The sequence below is a fragment of the Ictalurus punctatus genome, chromosome 13, assembly GCF_001660625.3.
Source record: "Ictalurus punctatus breed USDA103 chromosome 13, Coco_2.0, whole genome shotgun sequence".
In the NCBI taxonomy this organism is placed as follows: Eukaryota; Metazoa; Chordata; class Actinopteri; order Siluriformes; family Ictaluridae; genus Ictalurus; species Ictalurus punctatus.
In genome coordinates, this window is record NC_030428.2 from 23,981,906 (window position 1) to 24,006,144 (window position 24,239).

Sequence of the window (24,239 nt, forward strand, 5' to 3'; positions counted from 1 at the left end):
AGATTTTTTTTTTAGTTTACTAATACTCTACAACCTAGCATTATTGTAAATAAAGTAAACAATTATACAGCCAGCTTAAATAAACGACCCATTTTTACCCACAGTATTAATTGGCACTGTGGATTTGTTTAAAGACAGCAAGGTGTTAAAAGTGATCATTTATTGTTCAGCGTGAGTGAGTGCAGATTTCAAATGAACATGGCTATTATACAATAATATGAAAACAGATTTGTTAACCTTTAAATATACACTACAGTTTTGAGCATATGCGTCACATGAATGTTTTCTGTGATTTAGTCAGCATTGCCAAAATGAGTCACAGTCACTGTGGTGAAGAATATCTTTGGACCCGTATGATTATTATAGATACAAATTATTTTTATTCAGTATAAATATCAATTTATTTATTTATTTTATAACTGAAAAGACAGTTGGCTACAGGTTGGCCTGTCGTTTGTTAAGAACGAAGAGTTCTGAGAGAGCGAAATCATAAGGGGAAAAAAAGTCAAAGGAAAATGTTATGATTGGCTGAAGAAGTGTCTTCTACACACAGAAGAATTGTTATGTTTTAATCTTTAGTTTACATTAAATGCAGTTTTTTTTTTTTTTTTTAATTAAAAATAAGCACCACTAAGACCGACAAAAACAAAACATGTAAACTCCTGCTGGTTTACTGAATATTACTTTGAGGTCTACAGGAAAGCAGAAGCTTGTGACGGTGCTGAATAGACTACCACAGAACTTTCCATCAAAGGTGTACTTATTCATTCCTTTTTTTACCATTACCCATTATGCCATGTCTACACAGAGCAGCTACAGAAACTAAAAGCTGACAAGCACTGATAAAACTATACAAGTCCAGTGCACATTTCCTCACACAATAGCATGCGACTATTAACATGAACATTTACAGAAGAGCATCATAGAAAAAACAGGCTTATTTATCTAACAAGCTACACGGTCTCATAGGCCACTTTATTAGATACACGTACAATGTAGGTCCCTCTGTAAGTGTACACTTACTAACTCATCTTTTACTATGTGTGATGTGTCTATCCATGATTATTACGGGATAGGGATCAACACAGGACCACCACTGTCCAGATGATATTTGGCTGGATATTTTTGGATTATTTATTTATTTATTTATTTATTTTACATGGAAAATGATCAGCGTTAGTCTCTAATGATGCATTTACACTCTGGACTAAGAAAGATGGCGTGTCTACTAAAGGTAGCCTATGTGATGCACTCACACCAGCGCCACACACACCACTGAGTGTGAGGATCACTGCTGTGTTGAGAAAGGCCCACCATCACATAACATCTGCTCCATAGATGTCCCTTTATTCATTTTAAAATTGTCCTCATTCATGTAGTGGTTTAGCTGGTCCTTGACCTTATTATTATTATTATTATTATTATTATTATTATTATTATTATTATTATTATTATTGTTTTGCTTCCAGCAGAGCAAAGCATCAAGAACATTCACTTACAGCAGCCTGAAAACAGATACAGAGAGTGCCTTTGTCATTCTTAGATCATATTTAATAACCCTTGAGTAGGCTTAGATTTATTTACATATACCAACTAAAATCATTTTGCATCAGCATGCTGTGAATATAGTGAGTCGTTCAAATCAAACAGAAATAACTGGAGTCAGATACACAGTTATATGATTAGGGATGATGATGATAATAAAAAAAGGTCAAAGGGTATGCTCCAAACCACACTGCTTTGTGTTAAATAGATAGTATTCTAGTACATGTTGCTACATCATTGCATAGTGGCCACAGGTGGCAGGTGCTCCTGCATGTAATCGGAAGTGACCGAATCACCATAGTAACTCCCAAAATAAAACATTTCTTTCTTCCTTTTTCTTTCTTTCTTTCTTTTTTTTTTTTTTTTTTAAATTCCTGCGGCTCTCCACCAGTGCGCGTGCATCCCCGGGTACATGTTTGAATGCCCGGCGCGCCACCTGGCGACGCGCGGTTACGCGCACTCTATAGCGCAGTGCCGGTAGAGCGCGCGGTCAGATTCCAGCGTTAGTTTCACGTGGAGCACGAGCGCGAGAACCACGACTTTCCTCCCCGTTTGTTGCTTCCGTTGAACTGCTTTGCCGTTGAAGCCACCGGATTAGGGCGCTGGACACCGACTCCGCGCTGTACGGAAGTTGTGCCGCGCGCGCTCGCATGGAGATAGTAGAGGTATGAGTTTTCTTTCTTTCTGTGTTTTCTTTTCTGTTCTTATTTATTTATTTATTTATTTATTTATTTTTTAAAAATCACACTTCATTTGTTGCACTTTGACTCGAGCAAAGCTGTGCACTGGCACTGAGAAGCTTTCTGCTTCTTACTGCCTCTAGATTTGGGTACACAGAGATGGTAACTTTTGATAAGATGATATTTCAATGTAAGATGATGTTTAGGGGATTTTATTGCATGCAGCGTTTGGTTGTTAGTTATCACACACACACACACACACACACACACACACACACACACACACACACGCACGCACGCCTGACTTTTTAACTACCTTATCTCTGAGTAAATATAAGGGTTAGGTGTGTGCACTTTGCAAAAGAAAACCAATTACATAACTAGTTCCATTCACTGGTTATTCCAGGCATAACCGGTTAATATTCCAAGACTCATTGATTATTATTATTATTATTGTTATTATTATTATTATTATTATTATTATTATTATTATTATTATTATTATTATTGTGCTTATTTACAGAACTCTGGACTGTGATCATTGTTTTAGAGTATGTAAGGAGGGATTGTTGATTAGTGCAGAAGGTTGCCTCATATTTGTAATTAAGGAAAATATGAATGAAACAAGAAAAATATGTGGAAACTTAGCCCAACATGTACAAATCTGATGGGGATGATTGGAAGGTTATGAGAAAGTTGATTTAACATTTAATTAATCCCTGGATTCCGAGCCTGCTCTAACACAGTACACCTCTCTGTCTCTGTCTCTCTGTCTCCGTCTATCTTTTCGTGTTTAATTTTTATATTGAAGCAATGGCTAGTAGCCTAAATGATTTCTCCTTAAGAGGTACAATATAAACACCTAGCCTTCATTATAATATGTTTAAATGTGTCGAGGCACTAAAAGCCCTCAGCACGTCTCCACTCGCACGCCGTGTAATATTCGTTGGTTGACCGATTGACCATGTTTGTGTTGACACTGGATCTTGGTGAGGTACAATCATGTGTAGAACAGAAACATACATGTTAACACCACCGACAGGGTGGAATTGGAAATTATTAGCAATTCTTGTAGTCAGAATTCTTCCTGAAGTCCAGGTGAGTACATCTGTGGTCCAGTATGGTTGTGGTCTTGGCTGTAGTAGTGGCACGAATTCTGAAGGCATTGTGGGTTGAATTTGTGATAGCCTCAACCGTGAGAATTGCTCTAGAGAGAATATTCCTAGATGCTTTGACCATGTGACGTACCTGATGCTGTAGTTCACTGTTAAATGCCGCGATGTGGTTGTTTACATTTAGTCATTTAGCTGTTAGCGAATGCTCTTTTCCTGACTTAGAAACTGTACAAACTGCTGAAAACCTTGCTAATCAGAACAGATTCATATTCTGAAGATTGAAGTTTGTCTAGTGGTCTGTGAGATAACAAAAAAGACCATTTCAAACCCAAATGCATACATAATATAAATAAGTTAAAAAATAAAGTAGGATAAAGGCAATCAATGTAAAGTAAATACAGAGGAAAATAAAGGTGTTATTCCATTGACCACTCTAGCACCAGATCCACTCAAATCTTCATACACCATTAGATTTTCCTAGACTTGAGACTGTTTGTCGTCTTTTTCAACAGGAATCCCATTCAGAACTCTTCTCTTCTCAATCCATGCATCAAAGGGTTCTGCATCTTCCCATAAGACACTGTTTCTCAATCCTGGTCTTGTTGTATCACCGCCCTGCATCGTTCGGTGACTCTTCTCCTCTGAATTGTTCATTAGCTGATACATTGAGTCTGGTGTGTTGGGAGCAAGCAAAACACAAATGTGAAGAACAGTGGTGCTCCAGGACCAGGATTGAGAAACACCATTGTACATTATAATGCATGGAATCGCTTTAGAGAACTTGTTTATGAACCTGGTTTATGAGCCAGCCGAGGGCAAAATGCTCTGTAGAGAAGATCATTCATATGAATGGAGACAAGCAGGCGTCAAGTCGAACGGGGTGTATGAGGATTCGAGTGCAAGATTCTCGACTGTGTCTGCCAGATGTGCAGTAGGGGTGTCAGTGGTGATCGACAGGTAGAGCTGAGGGGTATTTTTCACTGGTAGGAATATCAGTTCAGTCTTGCCCATGGATGGATGGAGAGGTCCAGTGGGGTTGTATTATTAAAGAGCAGTGGGGTTATCTCTTGGGCTTCAGAGTTGTAATATGGGTGCACAGTGGGTTTGGACATTACTGGGTTTAGATTGTTTGGGTCCAGTGGGGGTTGTTCTGAAATGAAGTGGGCTTGTGTTGATGTTCATTGGGCTTTTGATGAAGTCAAGAAGGTCTCGTGCTATTGGAGTTCAGCGGAATTGTTTTATTGGAGTTGTGTGGTCTTGGGCTGTTGGGTTCCAAGGGTTACACGACTTGCACTTAGGTTAATTTTTGGTTCTGTTATTGCAGTGCAGCCTCAAGGCAATGCTATTTTTTTGTCCTCTGGTTTAATTTGTGGTATTTCCAGACGTTTAAGATGAATTGTTGAAGTCAAGTGGGATTCTGTTGGTGCGGTTCAATGGGGCTGTAGTTGTCTCTTGTGGGATTGTAGCTGTCCAAGACAGCTTGCAGGATTTGTTTCCAGAGTCATTGTGCTACTGGAGCCCAGTGGGGTTGTGTTATTGGGCTGCAATTCATCTAGGATATTTATTTGGCTGCTCTCCAAGTGTTCTTGCCTTTTAAGCTCACATGACTGCAAATGTACTGCAGCTGCCATTCTGCTGTCTCCTGTTTTCTCTCACTCTTTCTTTCTTTTTGCCTCATGGTGACTTTGAGTGAGTGTCATTTCCATGGTGCTTGCTCAGCTAAATGCTTGGTGATCTGAGAGGCTTCACCTCTAATGTGATGCCAGTGGATTGATTGATGATTCTGTCAACCAAGCTGGGTTGTAATACACCACACTGTCTCTATACTGCAACACACACACACACACACACACACACACACACACACACACACACACACCCTTGCCTTGCTTTAGATTTCTTACTGTATTGAGCCCTTTAGGACATGGAATTGCTTCTATTCCTCTATTATTGCTCTGGGAGCTGGTATTAAGCTCACATTTATCTCCTTGAACTAATGTTTGTTGTAGGATTTGTTTGGTGTAGGATTTTTTTTTTAGTATTTTTATTTTTTTAGCTCTGACTGGAAAAGATTGGATTATATCATATCTTTTTGAAGGATAAGGATTTTTTTTTTTCAATAAAATCGTGCAGTTCAGAACTCAAGACTGTTTACGATGTAAAATAGTCTTTTTTTTTTTTCCTGAGGAATCTGTGTGTTTTTTCTTTGTTTATTTATTTCAGATATGATCATACCCTTCAAGTGTAGCGTTAACACTGACTGCAGATTTTCTTGTCAGTGAAGTTAGGCCCTGGCTGAAATATTAAAGCTACCCATCAATCTGTCAGTCAGATATCAGTATAACAGACTGCTGTCACAGAGGCGTACATTCATTAATGCGCAGAGCCACGCTGAGCTGTCAGAGCTGTTGTGCTGTTTCAGTTTTATGAAGGTAACATAAATGCTTTTTGATACCTGGTTTGAGGAGCATTTGTTGTAGTGTGATAATGAAAAGCTGCTGTGATGGCAGGCTTTGTGTGATAAATGTATTCTATTTGTATAGAGAAGGGTGTGCATTCAGACGCGCTGTGTGCGTCGGCATATTATTAAATATACAAATAGCATTGTAAGTCTGTTGTTTTAGCTATTGATATTTACGAGAGATCACTTTTTCGCACAATCCTACTTTACTGATGTAAAAAATTTTTTTTTTAATATTTCCATATGCATTGTGTTATTGTTTACTTAATCTGTATTGTAAAAAAAAAAAAAAAGATATAGTTTTCTGACTAAGCATGTAATAAATGTCCATATAAACATTTCTATATAATAAATGGATGAATAATTAAATGAACATCGATCGCCATAGGCCTGAAAACGTGTCAGTGCTAAAATGTTCCCTGAGGCAAATTCCTTCTGTTCTCTCAATGTTATAATAAATGGAGTGCAATATTCAGGCTCGCACCCATTAGGAAATAAATGATCCTTACTGTTTCTTGGCCGGCATTTTATTTTGATGGTCATTATTGTAATTAAATGTGAATATTTAACACACCTGAATAGACATATGCTAATAATTCTTGTGCACTATAATTCAGTGTATTGATAGCTTCAACACACATTGTTGTTGCTAATGTAAACTTCAGACACCTTTATCATTCATTTTTCCATTCAGTCGGCGTCTCTGCTGAGAGGAAGTTGTTGAGATGTATGATAATATAATACCTATAGGTCATACTGTGATACATACATATACATATAGACATACACAGTGAAAAAGTATGTGCCCCATCCTGATTTCTTCTGTTTTTGTGTATATCTCATACTAAATAGTTTTAGATCTTCAAACGAAATAAAACATAAAACAAAGACGAGCTGAGTAAACACACAATACTGTTTTTATTTTTTTTTTATTTTTTTTTATTAAAGCAAAAAAAGTTATTCAATATCTATGACCCATGTGAAAAAGTAATTAAACCTTAAACCTAAAATCTGGTTGTGAACCTTTAGCAGCAATAACTGCAACCAAACGCTTCTGATAACTGAAGATCAGACTTTCACTTACTTCTAGGACTAGGATTTACTCCTATGCTTTGGATCATTGTCTTGCTGCATAATCCAGTTGAGCTTGAGTTTCAATTCACGGACTGAAGACCGGATATTCTCCTTTAGGATTTTCTGGTAAACAGTAGAATTCATGTTTCCCTCAGATATTGCAAGTTGCCCAGACCCTTAAGCAGTAAAGCATCCCCACACCATCACACTGTCTCCACCATGCTCGACCATAGGTATGATGTTCTTTTTGTTGAGATCTTTGTTTGGTTTAAGCCAGATGTACCGGGACTCCTGTCTTCCAAACAGTTCCACTTTCAACTCATCAGTCCACAGAACAAACAAGAGGTTTGACGATCATCAAGGTGTGTTTTGACAAAATTCGGACGAGGTTTAATGTTCTTCTGGGTTAGCAGTGGTTTTCACCTCACAACTCTTCCATGGATGCCGTTTTTGCCCAGCGTCTTTCTGATAGTGGAGTCATGAACAGTGACCTTTATTGATGCAAGAGAGGCCTGTAGATCCTTTGATGTTGTCCTTGGCTCTTTTATGACTTCCTGGTTGAGTCGCTGCTGTGCTCTTGGAGGGATTTTGGAAGGTCGGCCAATTCTGGGAAGGTTCACTACTGTGCCGTGTTTTTCCATTTGGAGATAATGGCTCTCACTGCGGTTCTTTGGAGTCAAATACTTTTTCCAGCAGTCTATATATAATATACAATCATATCATATAGGCAGATAATTGTTAAATATCATACAGTATGTATTGAAGCCATGTAATGAATCCATTTGGCTGATAATTCAAACTGATTTCTGATGACTCCTTGCACTTTGGGTGAACGGAATGTTTTGGCAGTTTTTTTTTTTTTTACTTTAACATAATTTTATCTTTCTTTAGAATAGCGTAAAATAATTACTACCGGTAAATGCTATTTAAGTGCAGGCATTTGATCTTAGAGCTTACATATTTATGAGCAGTTAGTCAGCCACATGTGGTTACGGTTCAACACATCTTTCTTCCTAACACATCCTTGAACGTTAATATATTATACAGAAATGACATCTGCATCTGCACATATGTACAGTACATGACAAATACTGGATATTCACATCAGTCTATAATTCTCACATTGGTACTTCCCTTGTAGTAGGCTGCACTATTGGTCATTATCGGTCTATGCATCAGAATTGCCATCTGTTCAGATTTACCTTATTATAGATGAGCTTCCCTATTTTGGACAGTTTTAAGAGTTATTACATGTAGATTACGCGAAGAAGGCAAATCCATTAATGTTTCATGATCTCTATTCAGCTAAACTGCTTGCTATCCAGCAAGACTTGGGGATAAAAAAAAAATTAGAAGCTGTAGCTATATAGAAAAGGTGAAGCTCAGCGCTTCTGGTTTGCAACTCAGGAAAACATTACGTTGGTTCACAGAGGCATGATCCGGGCTTGTTTTCATTTCACCTCGGTTCTTTATGATGTGTGAAGCAGCCAAGTGTTGGATCTGAGATGGCGTTCTCTTAATGGGGTCATCAGACGCAGCGTAAACACCAGCCTTTGTTATTTCTCTTTTTATCGGATGTTACGTTAGGAAGTCTTCCAGATGTTCCTGTGGCTCGGACGGCCCTACAGTTTACGGTGCATTTGAGAGCTTGGCATGCATATGGCTTTAGTGTGGAGCATCTTTATGCTGGATATTTTGACCCATCGGTCCTAATTTGGCATAATTATAATTCTGAAATTCTTCTGCATGAGCAGATTGAGTGCCGGTCAGCTCACCTTTTTTTTTTTTTTTTTTAAACTACACCACATGGAAGAAATGTAATACCCTTAGTATTATTCTTAGTGTCTTACATTGCACAACATACCTTATGTAAGTGAACTCAGTTCAAGTTCAAGTATCTGCACTTTAACTAAAAATATCAAACTTTCAGCTATAGACTCCAGTTAAAATTGCATTACTGCATTAGCGGGGTCGGAAGTACAGAACGTCTCACCAGAGCCACTCAGCTGTTTAAATTCTCATTGACTGTAAGTTAAATAATGTATTTATGGTGTCAGAGCATCCGGGGACTGCTGCGCTTGGTTTTTATGGTCATACACTAGGTTTGTCTGGACTGAATTGTGACAAGGAGAATGCTTTCGAAATATATCCCATGTATAAACAGTGATATGTACAGTTGTGATGCAGAACATTTAGTTTTGTTGATGTCTGTAAAATACAAGCAAGTAATTACATACATTTTCTCTCACATCAATGAAGTTCGATGGGTTTCTTTAGTGTTGTACTGAAGACCCAAGGTTAATTTTATTTAACCAGCAATATACTTTAAGTATTTGGAAGTGGCGCTTGAATTTTATTATACTCCAAACAGCATTTTCAAAGCATTCTTCTAAATAAGCGACTGTGTAAAAATGGTAGCGATAGTCCATATTTACACATTTAATTTCAGGAACACTAAGTCATCTACATGACCTCCAGCGTTCGGGTTCAATTTCATCCCCAGACATTGGAAGACAGGACCAAGAACTTGAACGAAACGATTCTGTTAACGAAACAAGTGATTACGAGACGTCACGCTGTGTCTTAAACCATATCAGAATATTTCCGTCATGAGCCTGATGAACTGGACGTCGTGTGATGCAGATGTTTTCAAAGCAACATTAGGCACCAAACACATCTGCGGCTGACTGACTACACTGGGATACGCCGGGGTGCGTATTGTGAACGCAGCACTTGTGTATATCTTTTAAATGTGAGTCATCACTGAGGTTTCATTCAAAGCGCCATAGTATATTCAGCTGCTTAAGTTTGGTAAATAGTTTCCTGACCCTCTTGTTTTAAAGGCTGCCGGAGGCAATTAGATCACGAAAAACATCAGCATTTCAAGAAAGACATTCTCATGCGCATAATCGACCGAGGCAAGCCGAAGATGATGAAATACGAGTGAGCCGAAACTCACTCACTGACGGAGTTCATTAATGCGACTTTTACTCACAGGCAGCCATGTTGAGCTCTTATCACTAATTAAAGTTTTAACCTTGAAATACTTTGTAGCAAGAGAAACTAAGACAGCAAATGAATTGAAATAATCACAGAAACACAACCGGAACCTTAACTGTAATCTATTACCATTAGGATGTAATATGTAAGGAATACAACGCTTGTGATTATCTTTCAATAACAATTACCGAACGAAATGTAATTATTATTGAGGAACGCTTGTGAGACAAGTTACTTCCTGTTAAAATGGTAAATGGTGCACTTATATATGGTTAAAAGCGCTTTACACTGAGTCTCATTCACCCATTCACACACCAATGGTAGCAGAGCTGCCATGCAAGGCGCTAACTTGCCATCGGGAACAACTCGGGGTTCAGTGTCTTGCCCAAGGACACTTCGGCATGTGGCGTCATGTGGGCCGGGAATCGAACCGCCAACCCTACGATTAATGGACGACCCGCTCTACCACTTGAATCACACCTGAGCTTGATGAAAAAGCAGCTTGCCACTAAAAAACTGGATACGGTCTGAGGCAGATACAGTATTTGCAAAGCAACATTGGGCACCAAACACATCTTCGGCTGACTAACTACATTCGGGTACATCGGGTTGCATATTATCAAACGAATCACTTGTATAATGTGTGAATGCATCTACACAGAGTTGTTTCCTCACCAACCAAAACGTGCATAGTCCTCTGTCCTGAAGATTTTATTGCGGCGGAAAACGTGCTAACCGTTACAGAGTGCTGACATCGGAGACTCCTTCCCTAAATGTTAAATAATACTTTCCTATAAATAAACAGAAAAGTTCACCGTAGTGGCACTTATACTTCTCATTGTTAAATGACAACACAGCAACAACGACTGTTTATTAGTCTTTGATTTTGTAGCACATCTGTCATACACGTCTTAGTGAACGAGTATTACAATGAGAACCTTAATGTAAGTTAATGGTTTCGAAGTAAAGCCTACTGTCAAAACTGCCAATCCGCACGATCGTAGCGATCAGAATTCAACCGATTCACTGGACCGGTTGAATTCAACAGCACCGTGGTGTAAATTTGATTAGTTTCTTTCTTTAAAAAAAAAGAAAAAAAAAAGTTTAAACGTCAAACTTGAAACTGAGCTTGAAGGAAGACTTCACCCAATGAGAGCTGGTCATGATATTAAACATGACGGCTGAAACCTAATAGCTTAATAATAAAAATTATTGCACACACACACACACACGTAAAGGCAGATACAGTACACAGCTGGATTTGTGATTTCTAAATAAAATCTGGGGGTGCAAGGTGGTTTAGTGGTTAGCTCGTTCGCCTCACACCTCCAGGGTCCGGGGTTTTTCGCGTCACTCCTCCAGGGTTCTCCCCGTGCTGCGGGGGTTTCCTCCGGGTACTCCGGTTTCCTCCCCCAGTCCAAAGACATGCATGGTAGGCTGATTGGCGTGTCTAAAGTGTCTAAAGTGTCCGTAGTGTATGAATGGGTGTGTGAGTGTGTGTGTGTGATTGTGCCCTGCGATGGACTGGCACCCCGTCCAGGGTGTACCCCGCCTTGTGCCCGATGCTCCCTGCGATAGGCTCCAGGTTCCCCCGTGACCCTGAAAAGGATAAGCGGTATAGAAGATGGATGGATGGATGAAATAAAATCCGTATTGCTTTACCAGCTTCCTGAACGTGTTTCTTCTCACAATCAAACATGGTAAACAGAAAATTTGAGATTTTGTTTAAAAAAAAAATACAACAACGACAAAACAACTAAACTTATGGTTCTGTCCCTTGTCCTTTTGTGTACTTCGATTGGACAATCTCTGCGTAGTCTATCTACTTTTAGTTTCTCCCCAAAATGCGTTTTAGGCAGAAAAAGGATGATAGAGTAAATAATCCACTTTTTTCACCGCATCTCCTTCTCAATCACCGCTCATCAGATCTATGGGTTTCGCGCCATGCAATCACCGGACACGACTGTTACTGATAGGCTGCATGAATCCACAGTGTGGGCTAGAAAGAAATCAGCCCCAACCTCGCTTCTTCATACCTGTCAGGCGGGATAGGCGGGAAAATAAAAACAAAAACGGGTGAAAGTCAGGCAAACAGGATAAACTAGGCAAGATGAGATGTACAGAGGAAGCTATTTCCATGTTTACGAATAATTTGACCCAGAGGTAGCCTATATAAAGTAAAAAGCAGTGGGCCTAAAACAGAACCTTGTGGAACAGCAAACTTTACCTCGGAATGCGCGGAGAAGTCGCCATTTATATCTACGAACCGATAGCGATCAGTCAAATAAGACCTGAGCCAGGAGAGGACCGTTCCCTTAATGCTAACAACGTTTTCTAGTCTAGGCAAGATGAGATGTACAAATGAGAAGGACAAAGATCATAAACAGCTATATATCAACAGCTAGAACAAAGGCATGGAACATGGTTTGGAATTCTTTTAATATCGTGTGATGGAAAATAGGTGTGTGTGTGTGTGAGAGCAGGAGTCAGGTGATTATAACATGACACAGTGAAGCTGTGCGTTAGGAATTGTAGTCCTGAGCGGTCATGTCTGTAGGCTGTGATGCGTTGACATGACTATCCCATTCAACCAAGCGCCGATGGTGGTGTGTTGCTCGCTTTTACAAAAATCCAAAACATTCCTCTGTAAGACGTTTGTGAGCAGCAAATAATCTGATGTGTAGCCCTGCTACACAATTATACCATCCCTGCTAACATGGCTCATCATTTCTAATTTCTTACAGACTTTCATTCATTATTAGCGATTTTTTTTTTTTTTTTTTTGGGGTGACGTGTTTCTTTAACAGTCACAGCACGCACCTTCCGAGGAACACGGCCATGACCTAGAAATGTGACTCCTGTCTCAAATATTTACACTGCTAGATGGAGGATTTTATTCTGAACACCATCATCCATCTATTCAGGAACACTTTCTGTTTTGTAAGGGAAAAAATGTTCAGCATCTGGGTACACATAATCCAGAAGAGAACAACAATCTTTTTACGACTGAATAATTGTCCCGAGAGAGAGAGAGCGAGAGAGCGAGAGAGAGAGAGACAGGAAATGAATTAGCCTGTCAAGGTGTGAATAACATTCTCAGCTGTGTGACTGACTGATTCCAGGGCACAACGCTGGAGTAAATCTCACTGATGTACGTCATTATTATCTGCTCAGCCCTGCACGCCATTCCTAAAATAGACTTACCCTTTGAGCAAAAAATGCAAGATTGATAGCATTATTCAGCAAGGCTGCATGCGGTGTGGAAAAAAAACAAACAAAAAACAACCAAACAAAAAAAAAACCCTTCAGACTCAGAAGATTTTAATTTCCAGAAACTTTCAAAGTTTTAATCGTCAGCAACATGTACACACAGGGGAAAAGAATTCCAAACTCAGAGTGGAATCCAGCCTGCGAAAGTGACACCACCTGGATGGATGATGCATAATTTAAAACAAAAGTCAGAGCATAATTTAAACAAATCACTCAGTAACATAACATTGAAATGAATTGAATATAGAGGAAAAATGGTGTGCTTTTACATGATGCTGCGTGCCACACAGAAAGGCTACATTTAGCATAATCTTTCACTCACCCAGACACGAGCCCTTGCATTAGCTGATGTCTATTGCGTCCGTCTGGCACCGAGTGCCTACAAGGCTTTATTAGGGTTAAACGGGTCTTTGACTGGTCATTTACTTCAGCTGACAGCTTTGACAGGTCGTTAGTGTGACTCTGGCCTGATGTCGCGAGGCTTTTTTCGTAGCCAGACGCCTGCTATGTGAAACACAAACACAGTAACTGAGGCCTTGCAGCTAGTGAGTATCAAACATAAACTTCAGGTACTTAGGGCTCATGTAGTGACCCTGGGCACTGAGCTCACTATGGATCTTAAAAGTGACATTCACAAGCTTGAAGTAAACAGCGTAGACATGATAGCTTGGGTGATTCACAGGTCATGTACTGCTAGTAGCGCTCTTAGAGGGTTGGTTTAAAGTGGAGGTGTGCATTTTTTAATACCCATTTCATTCCTGAACAATCCTGCCCACACTTATTATTGTTCGCACCTGTTGGCCATATTTTCCGCCCATTTCAGTCTCGCTGCTCTTTATCCTAGCAGGTTTTCTAGCTATCTGGCTAGCTAACTTAACTAATGTTAGTGATGCTTTTGTGGTTGCTCTGTGACAAACGGTGGCTGCTAACTAACCATCGTGCCAACTATTGGCTCAAGTTAACATATTTTGATTGTTATGATATGGATTATCGACTGTGATATACTGTGAATAATATGATGATGTAAATCAAGACACAGATACTGAAATCCCACCTATGTCTACTAACCAAGTAAAATCCAACTAATTACTAACTGTTAGTTTGTGACCTAGCAGGTAGTTCGCTAGCAGACAAGGTTATGCTAGTTTTGGGTGATATGGGTAGATAATTTGTCAGTTTATGCAGGTTATTATGCTAAATAGATTATTGTATTGGATTAAAATGAGATTTTAAGGGGTTACTCTAAACGTCTTCCAGCGAATCTATGCCTAAATCACAGGGTGCGTCTCAATCAGATCGCTAGCTCCCTAGGTCGTGAATCAGTGTATAGTGTATACGAGTTGGGTCACTGGTACGGACCCTGGCTCACCACACACTGGTACACTGATGCCTTGGAGTTTTACTCCAGACTTTGTCAAAAGCTTTTTTCTGATGAAGCGTTAATTGATTTTGTGCTCTGAAAGTTCGAGAGTATGTCGACAGTAATCAGTGCAAGTTGGAGTTCAGTGCAGGCCATCCCACATTAAGCTGGTCTATCAAAATGCCACCACTTGGATAAGACAATCGATACATGCGTACTTAATTGACGCCATAAGGGAAATTACCTTGTTACAGCAGCGACACAAAGCACAGAGCACCATCTGCTTCTGAAACATAAAAGAACATCAATAGGCCTAGATGGAAATAACCAGCAGCAGCTGATCTCCTCAATTCATTTACCACCAATACACACGTGTACGATTCTGCTGGAGCTGAATAGATCACACAACTAATTAGAGCAATGATTACTAAGGAAATCAGAGCCATCGGTTTTGTGGATGAAATGAGGTTTTATCTTTAGTGGCATTCATGAACATAACTTGCTGATTTGCATAGATAGCCATATAATATAAATCAATTTACTATATTTTATCTGCACTCATAAAAAAGAAAAAAAAAAGTGCAAATTACTGTTTATATGCCCCATATGAAAGAATATGTCCTCTCATATAAGCTTTGAGCGCCTCCCAAATGTTTGAGTGTGAGGCTGAATTAACGTTGGCCTTTAAAAAAAAATCTGAATCTGAGTGGGCATGAATTTAATAAACTCCGGGTCTTTTAGCATATAAGGTTTAAGCCTCCAGTTTTTGAAGAGGGGTGGAGCGATCGCTGGTTCCTATGTAAATCTAATAGGGTTGTGGTCGGAGATGGATGCAGGAAGATAACATTTGAATGTAAACTATTGAATGTTAGATTAAAAAGACGAATGTTTGAGTAAAAAGAGTAGTCAATTTGATTTGGACAGAAAGTCCGCCACACATCACACAACCCCAGATCAGCCATTTCCTATCTCAGAGTATTTGCTGCTTTGGACTTAAATGATTTTTTCGAGGACCTGTCCTTAAAAGGATCTAATACTAGACTGAAGTCTCTAATTATACACTTGCCCTTGACAACTGCTAAGCGTAACAGCAACTTACTAAAGAATGTGGTGTTGTCATGCTTTGGTCCATAAATATTTACCGGGGTTATGCGTTCTCTGTTCAGTTCACATTCAACAGTTACATATTGTATGGTCAGAGTGTGTCGTAATCAAATTATGCTTTTTTTCCATAATCAAATTATGTCTCCATCTGCTTGATGGAGACATGAGTGCAAAACTGTTTGTGGCAGTTGTAGTCCTAGCCATCATAGTATGACCGTTCATGTAAATTGAGGTCCAAAGCCATCTTTATGGTTTTTAAGTGGTACCATCCTCAGCAATCTCACCGATCTTTATGCTGCACCATGTGGGGCCATCCTCAGCAGCAGCATGTGACTTCCAATTGATGAGGACTCCAACCAGAAGTAGGGCATCAGGATGGATCGGGCCTTTCCGGAGTGCAGAAAGGGTCGGGATCACTGGTATTTCAGGAGTATCATGTGTAGCTTGACAGAAAGAGAGAGGGAGAGAGAGGGAAAGAGAAGGAGAGATTATTAGGTACGGTTATTGTACCGTAATGGTTCAGGACAATGTGCTTTGTGTGATTGCAAGCAGGGAGTCTGGCAAGACTAGTTATGACAACATAACTAAATGGAGAGCCAGAAGGTAACACAGACATGAGTGCTCCCCGGGACATAAGGCAGCCAGCCACCCCACTATCAACAAACATGGTTGAATGCGTGAAAGTTTGGGGGGTGCTGAACAGACCAGCCTTGCCCTCAAAATTACTCCAATTATCTATAAAGCCAACATTGTTTTTGGAGCACCACCTGGACATCCAGCAGTTCCGCGACCATAACCTGCTGTAAGCTACATCTCCATGTCACAGTGGGATGGGGCCAGTGCATACTACTGCATCGGACATCGCCTTCGCTAATTTACACACCTCTACATCGTTACTCTTAACCGCTGACTGACGAAGGCGTATATCATTAGCCCCTACATGAATAACTATCTTTGAAAACCTAGGCTTGCCTAAGACCCTAAGATTACCTGCTATGTCCGGCGCCCTGGCTCCCGGTTTACACCTAACTAAAGCTGCTGGAGCCTTAAAGGCCTAGCTAATTTCACATACCTTAAGGTAGAATCTCCTACAACCAGACCTCTTTCAGGGTTCTCAGCGGTTGCTTCACTGAGGAGAGCAAACCTGTTGGACACGTGAAGTGGAGAGGAGTGGTGCTCCCGTGGGCGAGCCTTAGTGATAGACACTTTGGCTTTGCGATTGCCATTCGTCCCGCTGCGAGGGCTCTAATGACGGAGTTGGGGATTGAGGCATCCAGACTTTCCCCTACAGAAACGACACTGCTGTCACTCTTACTAACCCTCTCTAGAGTCTGGATGCGCACTTCTAATGTTGGAATCCTCTCCAGAGCGCTAACTAATATATACTTAGCATAAATAAAGCTATTACTAACGACGAAGGAAGAATGACTAAACATCCTGCACTCAACACACTGAACAAGCTGAACATTTGCCATATTGAGTGCTTAATGTACTTTAATCGAAGAATAGTTGATATTATTTTAGACGGATCCGATGTCGATGGACTCCGCTTGCTGTACCAGCAAGAAGCTCCCGGCAAACTATTCGAAAACAGGAACTACGTCACAGCATACACATCGATTGGGTTCGAGTTTGTGAAATGAACGCAAACTCAAGGAAACTCTGAGAAATATTCGGAGGAGCTCGCGACTCTTCAGAATTACCGCAGATTTGGGTCAAGACGTATCATGTGATGTCATCACAACGTGCATTCAGCCAAAGCCCTCTTCGATTCACGTGCGTCAAACATGAGTACAGATAAAAGGTCTCATTTACCAACAAACATCACTGTGAAAGACCCTGCATAACAATTTAGTGCAATTGCGATTTAGACAGTTCAAGTAGTTTTCCTCAAAAAAAGCACAAAAAAGGTTGCATCTCAAATTTTGAACAAGAAGCTGCGGCAGAATCTAGCCTTTTTGGCCGCAACAATCACAAAACAGCCACCCACCCACCTTGGGATACATTGGATGCATTATTACTGTAAAGTCTGGCCTTATAGATGAGGGACATCAACTGGGAAAACTATAATCTGTAAAGATGCCTCAGTCTTATCTTAACCTTTTAAAATTTTATCTTAACTTCTTATGAATTTTCTGTGATGATCTTTACCTAGACTGTGTTTTCTCCATCCTAATTAGGACACTGTCGATCGAACTCGGGTGATTTTTTTGGCCTGTTTGGGTTACAGCCTTGATGAATGAACAAATCTGGAAAATAAATGGGGTCATTTTAATGTACGTGTTGGTAATTTGTGAGATTTGGTTCTCTCTTTTCATTTATAATGGCGTGGCATCGATTTTGGGTTGAAGATCACATTGAAGCAGATGCCTGCCAAATTTTACACCACTGTGTAAAATTTACACTTTCAGACAAATAAAAGTTAATAGCATCCAAAAGGGTTCTTCAATTTGCCCCTCTGGTTGGATGTACATGTAGTATGAGTATAGTCTGGAGAACATCATGTTCATCATGTCTATCCCAGAGGTTTTCCAGATGTTCCTTCTCAAAAGGGTTTTTTGGTTTGTCCTTTCTAGGGAACCCCAGAGGTTCTGTGTGGAACCCAACACTACACTTCCTTTTCAGAAAGTGATTTAAGCAAAACCCCTGTAGGAACGTGAGATTGGTTAACTTTGCAAAACAGAGAGTGGGAAAAAAGCTTGTTTCTAGGAAGATCTTGCTGGCTGGTAGAGGAAAAAAGCTACACTTGGCTCAATGGCATCACAACAGTGCCGGCTGTTTTTTTGGGGTGATCACACAGTCCAGGATTTGGATGTTAAGATAGCAATTTCGATTGTTTTTCTCAGATGCATTAGGAGTGGAAAAAACCCCCCCACAGGTTAAATCTTTTTGTACTATATGTCCATACAGTTAGAGAACACCCTGATTGGCTGCATGCTTGACTTAGCTAGCTACCAGCATCCATTTTGACTCAGTTCAATTTTGGAAATGCTAAATTATTATTTAAAACCCTGTTACTACATTCTGGGGCAAAAAAGCCCCCCCCCAAAACAATGGCCGTAAACCATGTAGTCATCATCTGCATCCTGAAAAATGGACGTTTTCTACACTCTCTGTGTGTGGTACTAAAAATAAACTTCGTCAACCAGCCATATACCGCATAGCAGCCGTATTTTCACTGATAAGTGGTGGCCAGTGTGAAAGATGCGCGTCTGGTCTGAGTAAAAAGTGCTTTTATTCGGCTTGACACTGATTGAAGAGTATTTTAAACTTTGTCTAAAGTGGACAATTACTGTATTTCTTTGAGAAATTACAAACCCATGTTTTGGTCTTACAAGGTCATCTCACCAGCGAGAGGAGTGGTAGAGTTCGATTAAGCGTCATTAACGAGGCCATTGTACAGTTTGTCATTTTTGCCCTTGTTCTGATCTGAAGTGATTTTCTGCCTGCCTTGGGGTGCTTTTGTGTTGGGAATGTAATGGGGTTATGAGACCCATCCACAGCACTCTTTTTTTTTTTCTTTCTTTTTTTTTATATCTTGGAAATACTATATAGACACCATGCCACCATGTTAATATTCGCACTTTCACATTTAAATGAATTTGAATACATTTACCAAGATGTTCACGTCTTCGCAGATGGATCTACTGTACACTCTTTAAGTTCAGCAGGAGAGCAGTGTGTCCATTACTAGCTATATTCATAGAATCCATAAACATAATAAAGAGAGAGATAAATTATCTGCTTTTTTTATATGCCATGTGTTAATTCACTAAGTTTCGCTTTGCTGGTTCATTGAAGTCACTTCCACTAAAGACACTAATCTTTTTCTTTTTATTATTATTGCTTTGCTTCTCGTTTTCTTAAAGGATGATGACCACTTCCTGATGTCAGTGACTTTTCTAAATACAATTCTATCAAACCATCCTGAACACCTTTAACAGAAGACCGGATTTTTCCACTAATACACGCAAAAGAGAATTTGGCAATATAAAGTTCAACAAATCCACTTAAAACATTTCTCGACTTTATAATACTGTGCTTTTAAAGATCCCTGTACGAGAAGTGACGCTGTGAAACAGGTGATAAAGCAGAGTAGCTGTGTGGAGGGAAGACGTTTAGATTAAGTAGTTAGAGAGGCAACTTTCCCATACCGGCACTTCCCATTTCACTGCTCTGTCACATTCTTAATAATTAATAATGAATAATGCATTCGTAAAAAATTAATATTCATAATCCCGTTTCAGCACAACTCTGAAAGAACGATCTCCTGCAGGTAGTTCTCACCGCATCTGTTTCCATACTCGATCAAAATGCACTAAACAACAATCATGTATGCCAAAATGTATGTGATGTCATACCAAAGGGATTTGTGTACACCGTTCTTCCTCTCTCTCTCTCTCTCTCTCTCTCTCTCTCTCTCTCTCTCCTTACTTACACATGTTATATATTTACGTTTATTTATTGTACTCTTATTGTACTTACTGTATTCCATTTTGGTCATTTGGTTAAGGTGTGTGTGTGTGTGTGTGTGTGTGTGTGTGTGTGTGTGTGTGTGTATTGTATATTCTGTTACATGTAAGCATCTATGTATCTATCTATCTGTCTGTCTGTCTGTCAATCTGTCTATCTATCTGTCTATCTGTCTCAATCTGTCTGTTTATCTATCTATCTATCCATCTATCTATCTATCTCTCTATCTATCTATCTATCTATCTATCTATCTATCTATCTATCTATCTATCTATCTATCCATCTATCTGTCTATCTATCTATCTATCTATCTATCTATCCATCTATCTATCTGTCTGTCTGTTTATCTATCTATCTATCTCTCTATCTATCTATCTATCTGTCTGTCTGTTTGTCTATCTGTCTATCTATCTATCTATCTATCTCTCTATCTATCTCTCTATCTATCTATCTATCTCTCTATCTATCTATCTATCTATCTGTCTGTTTGTCTATCTATCTATCTATCTATCTATCTATCTATCTATCTATCTAATCTGTCTGTTTGTCTGGCTGCCCCTCTGCCCGCCAGCCTCCCTGTTTGTCCGTCCATCCATCCCTCCATCCCTCCATTTATCCACCCATCCATCTATTTATTTATTTATGCATGTTTCAACAATTTATAAGCTACATGGAAATTCTCATATATACTGTATGTGTATGTGCATTATGGTCTACTGCTGTGAGTGACACGAAGCCAACAAATAAAGCACTTCGATCTTAAATCTTTATCAAATCCACAGTAAAATTCATAATCATGAAAGTCCTAGTTAGCCGAGGCATGCTTTACCCATGCTTAATTCTCATTTGCTAAACGAATAATAATACGAGTGATACCCCAGTGCCATTTCACTTTAAAACAACGGATGAGATGTCCACATGTAACATGAAAGATACACGACTCATGTATCAACTCTTTATTTAAAGCAACAGAAATCGGCGATGACTGAACAGATTTTTCTCTGATCAATTTTATATAATGCTCGTGCGGCCGAGGTGGTTTTCTGGTGCGTGTGTGTGGGTGTGTTTGCCTTTTAGCTCGTATAATTCCTTTCGAATAAAGCACATTTTAGAAAGTCGAAATTGTCTCCCCTGTTTTTCCGACAGGCAGTATATAATGGCATTCTTTTTAATGAAGTTTTCCTAGTAATGAAATAAATACTGCAATATTACACTTTTATTCACTTATTTTTTTATCCCAGTGTGCTGTCAGTATTGCAGGAGAACCGGGAAACCCACTCCTGATCATTTCTTTTCCATGCTGCAGCTTTCTCAGCCACTTCATTCCAGTGGAATAATAAAACACAGCACGGTAATCTGCAAAACATACGGAAAACTGCACTCTGAAATACTGAGTGACGCACACCATCCAGCCCCGTGTTGAGTTACCGGTGCCGAATATTAATGTAGAGAGACAGCAAAGTGGTGTTTTTAAATGGCCTGCAGCTAGACATACATCTTCTTTCTTAGTTGTAAGTGTTGCTCTCATCCTTCTTGTCACAACCAAGATGGATGGGACCGTTTGTGCTCACGGTGGTGCGTCTCTGTGTGATGTTTTGTGGGCTTCGTTACAGTAATGATCATTTTCATTTCCTTTAGCGCCTTTCGAAGAGGACGCTTTGAAGAATCATAATAGAAATGTAATATAGGTAATACAAAACAGATGTTTCCCTGGAAAGCTACAGTGACGAGATGAAAAAGGAGGGAATGGTGATAAGGGGATCTCTGGGACGGTGTTTTGAGTCGACAGGCGTCGAATCGCATTCATTTATTATTGTTTGTGGGCCTTTTTTTTGTGCAGTCATTTAAAATCAACCTTTATGATAAGATGTCTTTTTTTTTGTGTGTGTATGTTTATGATTTGCTCAGATCAAGAAATGTGCCACATTTATTTAGGATACATCTGGCGCAGTCATAAATGATAAGAGCTAGTCATGTGTCAATACGCAAGCGTTGCTTTGCCAGTAGAGGGGTGGGACACGTATAGGGCTCAGGAATTTTCCAATTTCTTTCAGAGGTATCTGTGTTTTTGTGTGTTTTTCTGTTCTCAAATGGCATCCTTTTGTGAAACTGCACTGTCACACATTTATAGAACCCCCCCCGCCCTCCCACACACAAACACACACACACACACTTTCACGATGTTCAAAAGGTTTCTTTGACTTTTAGACCACAAGGACACAGTCAGTCAGTCAGAACGGACCTGGCTATTTTGGCTTCTGTAATGAGGCACGGTTTTACTGTGAAATCGAGCGCAAAGAGTCAAATCGCTGCCGTAAGCCACACGTGAGGGATGAAGGCAGAAATCCTTCCTTCTCCCATCCTAACCCTGTGATTACTTGTATTTTTTTTCCCGCGTAGTGTCATGCTTACAATTCACAAACATTGCACAGGCCAACTTGTATGAAAACGTTTGCATTTTGGTTATACAATAAAACCATTCCGTCCGGGATTTCAGGATCGAACGCAGAAACTGAACGCGAAATCAAGGAAACTCCGCAATATCCGCGAGGAGCTCACAGTGTCTCTAAATTACCGAAGATTACCGTCACGGCACGCGTTCGGCCAAAGCCGTCTCCGGTTCGCGTCCGCCGAACATGAGTGCAGCTAAAAGGTCTCATTTACCGACAAGACGATCGTGCAAAACAGTTTCGCGCAACTGCAATTTGAGCAATTCGAGTCGTTTTCCCGCAAAAAAAAAAGCACAAGAAACTCTGCAAATTGTATCGAGATTTATTTTAAAAATAAATAAATAAAAAAAAAGCAGCAGCAAAATCGAGCATTTTTGGCTGTAACAATCACAAAAAAACTCAGTGAAATCCTGTATGGACTGAATGCAGAATAAAGCACAGTTAAAGAAAGCATTCAGTCTGTGGTAGAATATTCACCATGCGCAATGTGATTATAGCAGACATTTTTAAAGATTCAGCACTGTACCTGTGTTCCATTTTACTGAAGACTACCTAGGATGGAAGATGTCTATTTTGGATAGAGCCCCCCTACCCTCACTTAAATAGGCCTACAGTATGACATGAAAGTTGAATATCATTGCATGCCTACATCACAGGTATATAGGTCACCACCGTCTAAAATGAGTTTTTTTTTTCTCCTGGCATGTTTGAAGCTTGAAAAAATGTAAAGCCTCCATTGCTCTTCTTCCCCCCCCCCCCCCCCTCTTTACTATAGTGAGTTTTGAGTTCTGCAAGGAAGGTGTTTTGCCCTCCTGAGAATATATTTTTTATCTTCTCTCAGACATGATCTTCCATAGTAGAGTTGGATAAGATGAAACTCGGTGTGTCCGGTTTTGATTTGGAGCTCAAAGGAGTCAGACGTGCGTGTGTTTCTTTGGAACGGCACAGATTGCTCTCCTTTCGGTGCACCCTAAGTCACCTGCTCCAGACCAGGTGAGAGATCAGTGAAGACTGGCTGGATAAGAACAATCATGATTTCAGAACAATAAAAGGCCAGGACAATCTTGAAGGAGGATCTGTCTGAGCACTTGGCTCACGTCTGGTGGTGGTCTGGATTGTTTTTGCTGTTGGGAAAGACTGTGTATTCTCAGACCTGAGAGGAGTCGTATAGACCGTATAACTGAGCTCATTTTGTAAGGTTATGCCTCGTTTAGTGTGTAAAGATGTATATATATATATATATATATATATATATATATATATATATATATCCTTAATGCCTGCTTTGATAGTAGTCAAGTATGCTGTGGGAAATTGACTATAATTGATACATGCACATGCAGACAAATGTATATCAAGGGAGGCTTAGATGTCTTCTCATTGTTTGTACACTTTATAGCTAATTCTGCCTTATTGGGGTAGATGTTTTTTTTTTTGTGAAAGTTCTAACTAGGCTAGTTACCTGGAGAATAACTCAGCATGCACATCACATGGTTTTTCTGCTCCATTATGCAGTGTGTCAAAATACAGTGCAATGTCTTAAAAAGGCAGCGTATATTTCTCAAATGTCTTATTATTATTATTATTAACTAAATAAAAACGTTTTACTCAGTCTTAGCTAATCTTAGTAGAAAGGGAGCTATAAACGGTGCACTCTTACAACAAAAAGCTTAATCTAAGACCCTAAATGGTTCTTGAAATGGTTTG

At 39.7% G+C, this 24,239-nt stretch overlaps 1 protein-coding gene across 1 annotated transcript in view; it reads left to right on the plus strand.

Annotated features, from left to right (window-relative positions):
- Positions 1-1,825: 1,825 nt before the first annotated feature.
- Positions 1,826-24,239, plus strand: part of chrm3b (cholinergic receptor, muscarinic 3b) — a 113,597-nt gene continuing 91,183 nt past the window's right edge. Inside the window, exon 1 of the mRNA XM_017484339.3 lies at positions 1,826-2,210. The gene's annotated coding sequence lies outside the window, so the exon portion shown is untranslated. The remainder of the gene's footprint in view (positions 2,211-24,239) is intronic.